Genomic DNA, 9,634 nt, shown 5'->3' with positions numbered 1-9,634 from the left:
AACCGGCCATCCCTATATAGGATCTGAACCCGTGGCCTTGGTGTTATCAGCACCGCACTCTCCCGAGTGAGCCACGGGCCGGCCCATCTTTGTGTTTTCTTATGAACTAAAAATATTTGTGAACTATTATGGAAATTCATTCTTTTGCCTTTGCTTTGTTGATTAAAACAAACAAACAAACAAACACAAGGAAAGTCAGTCTTAAATTTCCTCTTGGCACCATACCTCATTTGGTCAGATGTACATTTATTCCCAGGGAGGGATGGGGCAGAAATCATAAGAAAAAAAAAGTATACACATCTATCAGAATGGATGCATCAATAAACAAACAAACAAATGGACAATTCTAAGTGTGGACACAAAAGGATGTGGCACAACTGTAACTCTCACATACAGCTGGTGAGAATGTAAAATAGCACAACTGCTTGGAAAAACAGTTTGTTAGTTTCTTACATATTTAAATGTCCATTTACCATATGACCCACTAATCCCACTCCTAGAACTTTACCCAAGAGACTTGAAAATATATACACAAAAACCTGCCCATGAATATTTAGAGCAGCTTTTTCATAATAGCCAGAAACTGGAAACAGCACAAATGTTCATCAGCTGGTGAACAAATGGTGGTATATCCATACAATGGAACACTATTTGGTATTGAAAAGGAATAACCTACTGATCCATACAACAACGTGGGTGAATCTCTACCTTTTTTTTTTTTTTTTGGCAGCTGGCCAATATAGGGATCTGAACCCTTGACCTTGGTGTTAGAAGGCTACACTCTAACTAACTGAGCCAACTACACAGTCCTATGTGGGTGAATCTCTAAAGCATTATGCTAAGTGACAAAAGCTGGACTGTATAGCATTCTGGAAAAGGCAAAACTATAGGAATACCAAATAGAATTTTCAGTGGCTGGTGATGTTAGGAGGAGTTGATTACAAGAGGTGAGTTTTTGAGGTGATGGAAATATTCCACATCTTGATTGTGGTGATGTTTACATGATTGTATACATTTGTCAAAACTCATAGAACTCTACATGTTTCTTAAAAGGGTGAATTTTACTATATGTAAGTTATATCTGACTTGAAAAAAATATTTGTATCCCCCTGGCTTTTGAGTTTCAAAATCCTAGGCCATCAAGGATAAGAAAAAAAGGCAATAAAGTATTTGGGAGAAAAAACCATAAATGAAAGAAATATTTCCCCATCTCCATCCCTCACTTGAAAAGGATTTTCCAGACCAAAGAGATTAGGGAAAACAAAGAAGAAGAACTGATGAGAGAGATTAATGAGGCCTGGAGATGAAGAGGCTGAACCTAAAGGCACCCCACGGAAAGGATTGGAGTCCATGTTCACTGGCTACCCAGCCTATGATGAGCGAGCCCTTATGTTGCCTGCATCCATGCTGGCTTTCCTTGGGCAGCAGAAAACACATCACCCTCTGACCAGCCAGCTGAAGTGACTCATGTTTGTTCCCCCAACACTGTGCTCAGCTCTCTGTCCGACATACTCCATGGAGGAATCTGCCTTTCTGCTGTTCTGTGAATGTCTGCCAGCCACCCCATACTCTGCACCACTTGTACTTAGCTTGGACCTAAAGGAACCATTTGAGAACCTTCACTCCCCACCAGAGATGTAAAAAACATGCCTGCTTTACATACCTTTCCTGTCTTCTAAACTTCTCTCTCGTTTATCTTATTGTTTCCAGTGGAATGAGGTAAAAGCAAAGGCAATCTTTTCTTTCCCCCTACCTAACGTTCAATAAAGTGCTTCCTTTTGGGTTGGGTTTGAAAGGAATAATTCTTTTGAGAGATGACTATCCTTATGTCCACTTATTTGTTCATCAAACATTCACCGAGCTGATAGTCTGGGCAGCTGTAAAGAGAGTCTAGGGCTGGCCAATTAGCTCAGTTGGTTAGAGTGTGGCATTGATAACACCAAGGTCAAGGGTTTGGATCCCTGTACTGGCCAGTTGCCAAAAAAAAAAAGAAAAAAAAATGGAAAAAGTCTGGGACCTTTCTCTCAAGGGACTCTTAGGGAGGGACACAGACAATACAACTTGATATGGGCCATAGCAGAGGACTGGCTCAAGTGCTGCAGGGACCCAGTGGAAGAGAGGCCACACAGCACAGACCCTGGGAAGCCTTCCTAGAACATTACTTTCTAGTCCAAACAGTAATTGCTGTGGCAGCTCTTACTTTACTCAGCAACTACCCATTCCCCCTTGTTAAACAAGCATTCTCAGAGGGGATGAAAAAATTCCCTGAGGGCAGGGACCTTGTCTATTTATCCCTAGCATAATGTCTGGCTTACAAGTACTTGCTGAAAGAACATGTGAGTGATTGTCTTTGAGAATATTTAGCATTTGCCAAATTCCCTGGAAAGATATATAAAACATGTTTAGAAAGTACATGCAGAAAAAAAGCGTTATCATCCATTTGTTAATCATCCTTCTCATTTGTCCAGTATTTCACATGCCTTTTACCATTTTGAATAACATGATCCATGCCATTTCTATAGCTCTAGAGTGCCAGGCGCTACCTCAGTCCTCACAGCTGAGGACTTTAAGAGGCGTCAACTGAACCTTAGGAGGCAAGTGACCTATTCAAGGTCACACAACTAACAAGCGACAGAACCCCCGGGGTTTGACTCCAGTGCCCCGCATGTTAGCCACCCGCCCATGCCTGTGCGTCTCCTGCCCACTGGCAGGAAGGATCTTTTTCTCATTTTGAGTTCTGCCTGACTTGTAGCCCTGCTTTCTCAGGCAAGCCTCCCTCAGGCTAAACCTGGGTCTACCTTAAGCAAGAGGAATTATCTGATGGGCTGGACACGACAGGTCCACACCAGTTACCTCTGTGGTCACTCTGACCTTTTCTTTGCAGGCTGACTACCCACCGACCTTGGTCAACAGAAACTCTCAGAGGTCCCTCCTCTAGCTAGGGCCCCAGAAGGTCAGTGCCTCCAGCCTCCTCTCTCAGATCGCTGGCATTCTCGCAGGTAAACTATTTCTTTTATAATATCATTGAGATCTAAAACAAAGTGAAATCTGAACCTAGGGTATGTCTCGTCGCCATGGAAACAACTTCAAGCCTGAGTGCCTCTGGGAGATGTGGGTGCCTCTTCCTCCAATTACCGTGGAAATAAGGGACTAGGAACTGGACAAAGCTAAAACAAGGTTCTGTTGGCTTTGTGGCACTTTTGGTAATAAACATGGCGTGTTCACCATAAGTTTATGTCATCAGCAGCAGCATTATCAATATACAGTCTCAATTTTCGACAGTGTTCTGGTTTGGTACAGAACCTACCAGCCAAACGAATGATGGCTCAGATCATTTTGTCTACTTTTATGAAGGGACATTTTAAAACCTATTAAGGTGGCTCAAATCATGTGGTAGGAAAAAACCAAACAGCAATAAATTTTAAGAACATTCTGTAAAGCATTTTTGCTTCTGGGAATGGGAAACCAAAATTTTCCCGAGAGACTCGATTATTAAAGCCATAAATAAAACATCCCTGCTTTGACTGCCTGGTTGCTTTGCTTGGGTGTCCTTGCTCTGGAGAAGTGGCTCAGAATTTGAGGCAGGCGGTCCAGGGGAGGCTGGGGAGGTGAGCATGTCTGAGAGCATTCTGCCTCCTCCTCCCCAGCATGTTGCCTGCACACCAGGCCAGAGTGCAAGGAGAATGAGTAAATTTTGCTTGATTGAAGATCACCAAATATGGTACCACGAAATTCAAGGATGAATCTTGTAGGTGATGCCTTCCCTTCCTGTCATAAACCTACACACTCCCCTGTAGAAGTAAAAGCAAGTAGCGTGGTGCAGGGACCATTAGCCCAATTGCCTAGATGGTCTGGGTTCAAGTCCTAGTCCTGCTACTTACCAGGCCCAGTAAACAAGGTTACTTAACCTCTCTGAATGTCAGTTTCCCTGTAGAGGTGAGGTTAAGAGGGAAGAATGTTGGATCCTAAATATCCTGTGTTAGCAGTGCTCATCACAATGAGTTCCAACCACTCAGCAAAAAGAAAGACAAGTGACACTTGCTAAGACCTATACAATACCTGAAGTGGTTGCTGGTATCCTCAATTTACAAATGGTAGAAACCAGTCCTGATAAACGCAGTGACTTTCTCAAAGTGATGTAAAAGCATGCAGTCAGGCTTCAAATATCCATCTGTCCACGTCCAAAGCCAATGTTCTTTCCACTTGACACTGCTAATTTCTGAGCTCATGAGCTTGGGATAAATCGTTAACATTATTTTAATTTGAAATAAATATAACTCAATAGTTCTGTCATAGTTTTCAAATAATTTGCTAATACCTTGAAAACTTCAGCTTCTGTAGCTATTCTGTCTCTCATTAAAAGGATCCCATATCACCAGGGAATAAGAAGTGTCTTCATGAAACACGAACTTTCAATCCTTGGCTTGTTTCAAGCTGGCCTGGAGAGTTAGCCCCAGGGGCCCCATAGAGCTGTTGTCAGGTGTGAGGATACCTCAGTCACTTTCATGGGGGCAAGTTTTTGGATTCTTATCTTTTTAAACCATTCTGAACAACCAAAAGATACATATTTTTTTTTACTTTTAAAAGAAATATAAAATCATAAAGTCGCAATCAGCAGGCCTGAAATCCTGTAAAATAAAGGAATAATACAACTCAACTCCTCCTCAGTTGTAAGCTTTGTGCTACTAATGCTTGAACAGCCAGGATTTCCCTCTTTTGAAGAAAAGAATAACACATGAGAGAATAAAATAGCCACAACATTTTGGGTGTGTGCTTAGACCTGCCAGAAAGGTTCCTGTCTGGTAGATATTGCTGGCAAGCGGGGGCCACAGATAGCGTGTGGGCTTCAGAATTAGACCAGAGTTCAAATCCCAGCTCTTCCATAGGCATATTATTTGTACTGAGCCCCAGTTTCCTCCTCTGTAAAATAGGGGAACTATTGTGAAAATTAAACATACAATGTAAAGAGCAAATAGAATATTCTTCTTGGTCCGTTCTCAATTCAAAATAGACATGAGCCATCTGTAATAATAATAATAATAATTTTCTTATCGACTCCTTGCTAGTGTCAGGCACTGGACTGAGCCTTTTCCGTAGATTTTCTTTCTAATGGAATCAGTATTTGAGCACAGGTACTCTAGCTCCAGAGCCTGCCCTGTGCCTTGCTCTAGGACACGAAGCATTTGTTGAGTTCAGATTAACGGATTTATGAGCAATTGCTTCAGCAGACAGCAGGTGCCTGTGAGGGTCCACTTTGAGGGTCTTGGTTGATGCAGCTGGATATTTGGCCAAAAGCAGAGAGGGCCTCGCATAACCCTTCATTCTCCCACTCTGCAAAATTGGTGCCACTGGCTTTCTGCTCCCTCAGTTTAGTTTCCCTACTAGACTAGGCACATAATAAATGTCCTAAAAAATGCTTGTGGAATAAATGCAAATAATAAACTGATCGCTAATGGTGTAACCGTCTACCTCATTTAGGAAGCATCTATCTTACGTTTAAATTCTCCGTTGTCCTCTGAGACATACTAACATGTTTAACCAGATTTTTTTTTAAGCTCTTAATTCTCTGCCATCCCCATTAATTCAATGTCCATCAAGCATTTATTCAGCACCTACTATTAATGAAAGGGGCTAAGGATTACACATATAATCATCAGAGAGTATTAAAATACAACAAAGCCCAATTTATATTTAGCTATATAGAACACAATGCTTTTAGGCTGGTCCGTGGCTCACTCGGTAGAGTGCGGTGCTGCTAACACCAAGGTCACGGGTTCGGATCCTATATAGGGATGGCCGGTTTGCTCACTGGCTGAGCGTGGTGCTGACAACACCAAGTCAAGGGTTGAGATCCCCTTACCGGTCATCTTTTAAAAAAAAAAAAAAAAAAAAAACACACAATGCTTTTTAGGCAGCATTGACGTTTGTAGCCATTTTGTTTGTAAATTTTCTAATTTGTATTCCCTGAGCTCTTACTAATTAGGCAGCCAAGGTGGGCAGACGGGGAAAGTGTCATGTGAAGCCACAGCAGAATTCACAAGGCTGGAGGAGAGAGGCTGAAGTTTGGAACAGGCGTAGGGGAAGAACCCAGGGTTGAAAAGACAGACAGGCTTTGATTCCTAACCCTGTCACTAGTACTGAAATCTTGCAAAACCTCATCATCTACAGAATGGAGATAATCTGTGTCTGTCACTGTTTTCCCACAGGATGGTAAGGACTCCTAGGATGACATGAGACAGCGATCGTGGGGAACAAGAGCTTAGAAGAGTGAGGACCCAAGGGTCGCTGGCTTGAGACTCGCTGTTTCCTGCACATGTTTTTTCCTCTCATTCCTGTCTGCAAAAGGCAAACACGACTGAAATGATAACAGGCACATCCACTGAAGCAAAACAGGTCACAGGAAGAAGATAATACATTCAAGGACAAACAAAAGTCAACTGTAGCTGGGCCTAAAATGGGTAGGTGAAAATCCATGGGAAGGAGAGGTGTTTTTTTAAATAAAACAGGCTTTTTTGGGGTTGGGGGGGCGTGGGGAGGTGGTTGGCAGCTGGCCGGTATGGGGAGCCAAACCTGTGACCTTGATGTTACCAGCACCACTCTCCCAAGTGAGCTGACTGGCTAGCCCTCCGGCTCTTAAAATATTACCAACATGAAAACACACACTTGTATAGTTTTCATATATTCTTTGCCATTTAGGCTGTCTATATAAGGTGGGAACTCCATAAGATATGGAGGCAAGCTTTTAAAAAGGTATTTTATAGTGTAAAATGATAATGATGCCCACACAAAAATGTTTAGCCTATGTTAACTGAAGTCACCAAACACAACGCTGTACTAATGACTGGATATACAAGATTGTGTGTGTACTTGAATAAGACTGGAGGAAGGGTACTTGGAAAACAAAGACAGCTCATTTATTCGGATGACAGAATTGCCCAGCCCAGTGTCTGGAATCACAGATGTTTAAGAAATATTTGTCAAATGAGTGAGAAAATTTGATATTCCATATATTATAAGTAAATATAGATCTCCCTTTGTGAGCAGATCAGAGATGATACTTCCCCTTTTGACATAGTAATTTTGTTTTACTTTTTCTTTTCTTGATGCAATCCTATCTCCACCAAAAAAACTGGTGTTATCAGAGGACCTTGCAGAGGCTAAGAATATGGGGCTAGTATACAGAACTGGATAAAGGTCACTCATGCATTTATGGTTCCTAAAGCCAAGAGAAGCATTTGCAGATAAGCAGCAGACCTGCTTTTTATTCATTAATTGGCAAACTATCCTTAGGAAAAATAACGCCTTAGAGTCTCAGATGACAGATCTGTGGGGTCAGACAGATGACCTCCTGCGGGCCTTTAAGTACTTTAAATGCTAAATGTCAAGATATAACATACTGGGTCAATGAAGACAGACAAGCTCTCCAAAGAGTTAATATTTGAAAACTTTATTTTTCTCAAATGAGCACCAACACAGATTGGAAATATGACAGAAACAATGTACTTTTCTCTAATACTGAATCACTATGTACAAATACAGGAAAAGGTGAAGACAGATTATTTGAAAACAATTACCTTTGTTATTGAAGCAAAGTGACCTGAAAAATGCCACAAAAGAAAACAAAAAAAACCAAAAACCCCCAAACCCAACAAATACATTTTGTAAACACAGCGTAAATAGACAGATTCTGTATTGAAAGATAGTCTCTGCAAGCTGGGAAAGGGAACTGACTCCCACTTTCACCAAAATGTTATACAAAAACATACGGGCAGATAGAATTTGGTAATATGAGAATAGTTTGTTTCTTCTTAGCTTTACCTTTTACTGCAAGTAGATTTCATGACTATTTCAATTTTTAAAAAAAATAAACATCTTTTTTCTCTAGCTAGAGAACTAGCATGTTTTCTCATGTGAGGCATATTCTTTAAAAATACGTAAATTGATTATGTTCAAGATTTGATTTCCCAGCCTCTTCCTGAACCTGAGGCAATCTGATCTTTAAAAAAAAAAAAAAAGCTGTTTACCTACAAGATATGTGCATTATTTTATTAATGTTCTTTTAACCCAAACCAGTTAATGTTTAACATGACGGGGCTTCTGAAACAACTGGAGCCCTGGCATACCTCTCAGAAGCACAGATCTGACTCCGCTTGATCTTCACAAACAGATTTCCTTTACAGTCTGTAAAAGTGGAGCTTGTACACAGAGAGAAAAAGGAGCAAACCGGCACAACAGCAGACTCAGGAAAACAAAATCCTTGTGGTTTGTGCTGTTGGTCACCTCAGAAACAAAAAATAAAAAGAGAGAAAGAGAAGAAAAACTTTGTGCGACTGAGGTGTAAACTGTATAGTGTCCCCAGTGAAAAAGAAAACAGGAGGCACAATCCAAAGTGCTTTTACACGTGCGTGCGCACACCCACACTTAAAAACAAGAGTCCAATCTGTTGGAAGTTCTTCCGACAAAAGGAATCACTCTAAGTTGTTACTGCTAAATTTACTTGGTTTTATTTATTTTCTTTTCTAGCCAATACTGGTGCGAGAAAACATTTCAATTCTCAACCTGGTAATGTACTGCAGAGTCTGTTCCATTGGGAAAAAATGCAGAGAGGCATTGCTTTAAAGCCTCAATCCAGATTAAAGTGATAGCGACCTTTAAAAAAAAAAAAAAAAAAAAAGTACATTGGTGATCACTATTTCCCTTAAAATATACTTCAAGAAATGCAGAGGAAACCATAGAATTTAAAATGAAAATAAAAAGTGCTCTCAGGGGATCTGAGAAAACAGCACCAAATATATTATTTAAAAAATTAAATATTATTTACAAAAGTATATTTCACAAGTAACTTTCTTTTATATATATCCACATGAAAATTTTTTTTATAAGGGGGACACCTCTTTTGTACACACTAATCCACCAGTAAAGATTTACTCTATCTTATCTACGTGATCTTACTGTCATAGGATTTGGGGCAGTCAGGCCCACGTGACAACCTGTGGGCATCAAGTTTGGCTGTACTTGATTCACGTCAAATCAACCCATCAGCAACTTGAGACTAATATCCCGGGGGGGTCTAGGTATACTCCAGGGTGACCAAGGCTGTATGACCTAGGGTGGCATAGGGAGACGGAAATGGAGAGTCTGCTGGCTGGACTTCAGTTCTAAATGAAGGCAGCTGCTGGCTGAGGTATAGAACTTCATGCTGTGCCCTTTCTCACCTCTCCTTTACCCTTTCCCTACTGCTGGCACCCCTGTCCAAACTTTACCAACAAACTCCAGTTCCCTGAACCTACCTGGGGTGAATGAATGAGGTCTTTGGTTATGCTCTGAGTCGATAATTTGGTGAGGAAATTAAAGAATGAACTGACTGAAGCCATGAGTTAATGCATCTCCATTGCTCAGTGGTGGCCTCTCCAATACTGCTAAGTGTTAGACAGATAAGCCACGAATGGAGCCAAAGTTCTAAGAAGCACTTTTGGTTTCACTGACCCAAAGGGAAAGCCTAATGAGTTTTATTTTTTTCCACTGTAGTTATGGAAAATCAAACACTCTACTCAAATCTCTTGCACCAAGTATGGTGCCAGGCACCCACTGGATGCTCAATGGATAGGATCTGAAAAAAAAAAAAACAGAACCA

This window comes from Cynocephalus volans, chromosome 10 (assembly GCF_027409185.1).
Source record: "Cynocephalus volans isolate mCynVol1 chromosome 10, mCynVol1.pri, whole genome shotgun sequence".
In the NCBI taxonomy this organism is placed as follows: domain Eukaryota; kingdom Metazoa; phylum Chordata; class Mammalia; order Dermoptera; family Cynocephalidae; genus Cynocephalus; species Cynocephalus volans.
Note: the sequence above shows the minus strand (reverse complement) of the source record.